The sequence below is a fragment of the Hevea brasiliensis genome, chromosome 9 (genome assembly GCF_030052815.1).
Source record: "Hevea brasiliensis isolate MT/VB/25A 57/8 chromosome 9, ASM3005281v1, whole genome shotgun sequence".
NCBI lineage: Eukaryota > Viridiplantae > Streptophyta > Magnoliopsida > Malpighiales > Euphorbiaceae > Hevea > Hevea brasiliensis.
In genome coordinates, this window is record NC_079501.1 from 84,131,884 (window position 1) to 84,136,996 (window position 5,113).

The 5,113-nt window shown below is 33.6% G+C and overlaps 1 pseudogene; it reads right to left on the reverse strand.

The window, feature by feature from the left end:
• Positions 1-608: 608 nt before the first annotated feature.
• Positions 609-2,227, reverse strand: LOC110643330 (UDP-glycosyltransferase 74E2-like; annotated as a pseudogene).
• Positions 2,228-5,113: the final 2,886 nt, after the last annotated feature.

The window sequence follows — 5,113 nt, forward strand, 5'->3', positions numbered from 1 at the left end:
AAATTATTATTTAACACATTTTCTATTAAAAATTATTCATATACATTAAATTAGAGATCTTTGTGATGCAATTTAAAATTGAGGGATGCTTGTGGTCCACTATCCATGTTGAAGGATGATAAGTAAAATTTAGCTATAAATTAACCTATAAATTGGTAATAAGTTTAGAAATTTTATGATACAATTTGAAGTTGAAAAATGCAACTGACACAACACCTAAACTATAAAACGGCGGGTGAAATTAACACAATTCAAGCCATATCATAACAATTTTAATATTCATGCTTAGTCTTAGGAACCGGAATTTTTACATGTAGATTCCACAAGAAGTGTGCAAATTATTATTATTATTATTATTATTATTATTATTAAAAATTTGCTAATTTCAATTACAAGCAAATTTTTATTTAGACTAGAGTATTTATATACCTAATTAAAAGAAAATTATAAAATGTATTTATCTATGGGACTTACTATGATATTAAATATTGTATCATTTATGAAGAATTTTTCTTATTTAAATCCTGTCTATTATGACTTAAGACACAAGATAGATAGTAAGACCAACCTATTAAAAACATGAGTTTCATATATTTGTTTTTTTGAATCTATGATAGATTCGATTTAGACAAAAATTTCCTGATTTGTGAATTGGCTGGTGTACACATCTAGGGTGTAGGAAGACTTACTTTCAATTACAAATTATAATTAACCGGACATGTGTACGAGTTTTTCAACAAATTCGTCGATGCTTTTATCAGAGCTACCACCTGTATCTACGGCTTCATTGGCCAATTTCTTCCATCGATCTGAATTATTTCTCATCTCACTTCCTTTTTCTCCAACCATGATTTCCTTAATGCAAAGCTCTATCTCTTCTGTTGTTACCAATCCTTTCTCATCAACCTTTGCCCGAACCCCCTACCTTCCAAACATCTGTAATGAACTTTGCGTTGGTTGTTTGATCTGTCCATTGTGGCATAGCTATCATTGGCACTCCTAAGCTTAATGCTTCAATCGTCGAGTTCCAGCCGCAGTGGGTCAGGAAGCACCCCACAGACTTGTGTGCCAGCACCTCCAACTGAGGGCACCAAGGGACAACTAATCCCTTCTCTGATGTCTCCTGTACAAAGTTGCTTGGAAGTTTTATTTCCTCTGTTTTTCCAACCACCCACAAGAAGTATCTATTGCTTCTCTTTAGGCCCCAAGCAAGTTCAGTGAACTGCTCTTCTCGGAGGGCAGCTGCACTTCCAAATGATACAAAAACAACCGACCCAGTTTCCTTGGAGTTTAGCCAACCCACGCAATCAATATTCGAGTTCAGAAGGGTGCAGCCATATTCTTTGTCATCTTCTAACTGCTTGCCTACGTAAACTGATGGAATTGTTGGCCCTATTGCCTTGATCGCCCTTATGCTTGTCATCCAATTCATTACCTGATAGAAATAAGCAAAAATATCAGTGTCATTCAGAAGAAATGATTGAAACATACCTATCGAAATCTCATAAGATAATTAGCTCGTTCTTGAGTTGTGCGTTGGTACCTCTTCCTCTAGCATGTTGAAAGTATTAATGAAGATCCAATCAGCTTCTCTGAAATTAGAAAACTGATTGCATACTATTTTTAGCACGAATGGATAATCTTTGGTGTTGTAAACAAATGAAGGTAGTTCCTAAATGCCTAGTTCCGGCAATCCTGGCAGGGACACGGACGGCTTCTCTACCGGAATCTTGAGCTTTCCTTCATTAACGTTATAATAGATAGCGGTAACGGCACATGACTGCGTGAAAAATGAAGCTCCGGCAACCCCAAACTCTCTGGCTATGTCTAAAACCCAAGGCATGGCTCAATCATACACAATGCAACTTACCAGGGACCCATCTTTTGTTTGTTTGGCAATGAATTCTGGCAATTTTGTTGACAATATATCTTGGAAGTTTTTGAAGAATGAGCCATCTAGGCATTTTGTTTTATTGTCACCTTTAGGATTTGAGCCATCGAGGCATTTTGTTTTATTGTCGCCTTCAGAATTATGAGAAATGGTCTCTATTTTGATTAAGGAAAATTGGGTTTGGTGAACCTCCATGTCTGAGAAGATGACTAGTGTGACTTTGAGTCCTTTGAAGGCTAGTCGCTTGGAGAATTGGATCAATGGGTTTATGTGACCTTGACCAGGAAATGGAATAACTAATACATGAGTCTTGGGGGCAATTTCTTTATTATCCATTTTTTCTAAGCAAATGAACCCAACTCCAGAAATATTTGATAGGCGTAGTACTTGCATATATGTGCATGCTATTTCGATGGACCACATACAGTATTTCTAATTTTGTAGACTAAAGTGGATGTTCTATTTGCAGGATATATCATTTATGGTGGTTTCCTATTAAGATTCTTCTATCCATCCATATTCGCTCCCTTTACGGTTAGACACTAATATATATTTTTTATCGAAAAAATTTGGCTAGAATAACTATTCAGCCCTAAATGAAGTGGCACATATTGACTTCATTTATTTATTGGGAATAGGATATCACAGAAGGCAAATCCATCAATCTATAGATAGTTTCAACCAGCTTAACTAACTTATTATTATTATTATTATTATTATTATTATTATTATTATTATAAATTGCATTTATAGCATTCCAAAGCTTGACCTTTAAGAATACTTGCCATTCAACCTCTCAATTTTTGCTCGAAATATTTGAAAATTTGAGCAGGTTGTAATCAACATAGAAATATTTTGTAGTTCACTATCATTATATAAAACCTTTAAATACCAAAATTCTACTTTTCATACAAAAATCATTATTAGTATATATAGAAACACAGTGTCCCAACCCTTCCAATAAATTTTGTTAATCTTTCCTACCTTCCGAGCATAATTTCATAATAGTCCGTTTTTAAGTATTTATATGAACTCTTTCAAAATGTTGGTTTAATTAAAGCATTTTGATAATAATTTTGAAATTTCAATTTTTTGACAAGAAAATGGCAAGTGTTATACAGACTAGCCTTGCAAGTTCTTTTTTATTGATTTGATCAAAATATTTGATAATTAACTTGGGATTGGGAAGGTTGCAAAGACCCAAATTGCCTAATTTTGATTTGTGAGGTGTTGATCCCCATCTCGAACAAATGCTTGTTATGCATGTGCCTCGTAAAAGGTCTTATGTCCGCCTTCTTCCTTGAATATGAATATTTGATGACAATTTGTTGATGAAGTTTGTTAAAAAGCACCTTAAATATGTTGGGTTTTAGGGACTTGCATCCTTGCTTGGCTTGTGTTATAGCCTTCCTTTTCATCTAAGTTAACATGTTAAACTCTTTTGATTTGAACATTAGTTTGGATGAGCAAATGATTATCGACTATTGAATAATTAACCAATCATGTTGGTTTCCATAAGTTGAAAATTAGGATAAAAAGAAAATTTTCCAACTTTTTCCTTGCCCTCATTGCTTTTTGGACCCCTTCAAGAACCCCAATGATAAGTGCATAATTTATTAATTTTACTCCCATCACATTTAGTGTTTCTAGAGTATTTTTATGCATAATTCAGTTGATTAAAGTATATTTATCATTTAGGCATATTTTTTGATAGTTGTTGGAATAATTGTGTTAAATGGAGAAATTTTCAGCATTTGCATAAATTTGACTCCTGCTGTATTTTTCAGGGTTTTGGTGAAGTCCCAGAACATAGAAGTGTGGAAGGAAGCTTGGAAAGGTCAAAGGATTGAGAAGCGTTGTTGATACAAAATACACGGGTCATGTAAGCATAACCAAGGATTCGTGTAACATTCTGCCAGAAGAAATCCAGAGAGCCAAGGAAGAAACAAAGTACACGGGCTGTGTAACTTAACCCGTGTAAATCCTGGAGACCCGTGTAACCTTTTGTGCCAATGCAAGATATACCCATTCAGCTCCAATAAGTTACATGGCCCTGGGCCGTGTAGTGATACATGGGTCGTGTATCCATTGATAGTCAGTTTCCTGATTTCACTCCAGTTGCAATTTTTGACAGAGAGAAAGATTCTTAACACCTTAGGGACTCTGAAAACCTAACCCTAGGCCATTTATTATAAATAGAAGAGGCAGCCTTCATTCGAGGGGGGAGATTTCTTCAATTTTTCTATTTTATTTTTCTGTAAGAAATGAATATAAGTGGCTAAGTTCTTAATTCAATTCAAGGGATTCAAATTCTTTTGCGTGATTTGTGAGATCAAGTTCTTAATTTAATTTAGGTCTTTTGAATATCTATTATTTTCTGATTTCATTGTCTTTGATCTATTGAATGTTTTGCTAAAAAGGCCTATTAGTTAATTGTTTAATGAGATCAATTGCTAGTTCGTCTTCATAATTCGTAATTATTGAGTAGCAATTAGGTTTTATTGATTATGATCCAAGTTTTCAATAATAACCTAAGGAAACAATAGGATGAATTAAATAATTTATGCTTCATAAATTGTTGTTCATCTTAACTACTTTCTTTTCTTAAAGCAATTATTAATTTGATGAGGATTGCTTAATACCAATTCGGTTAATAATTAGAGTCAATATGAGTGCTGGGCTCGAGTTGATGAATATAGGGAAGTTAGGGGTTTTACCTCGCTGTTTGATAAATCTACGTTAAGTAGTCAATAAGAGATAATTGTATTTCTTTTGTCTATGATCGAATCAATGCATTAGAATACGAATTATATTGGACTGAAGTTTATTTAATTTGAGAGTTTCATATTTAATTTTAGTTCTTAATTTCTAATTTTCGATTTCTTCTTTGGACCGCGAATTACCCCCCCCCCCCCCAACCTTTGTTTCTTTTTCCATTACACAAGTACATGAAATTTCATAATTCAGTTTCTAGGGTTTCGACCTGGATTTACCACTTACTGCAGAAAATATTTCATAACTGGTAATTTCAGTTAATTTAATTTTTGGTGGATTCAACAGCCATTCCTTTTTATTTTTATTTTTTAACTTCACGGACAAAATATGATGAAATATAAGGAAGTTTGTAGCAAGGTTTTTAAATCTGACCCAATTAGCCAATCGGTGAAGACGAAGAATTATGGTTTAAGGTCAATTAGGATTTAACATATATAATATTAAATA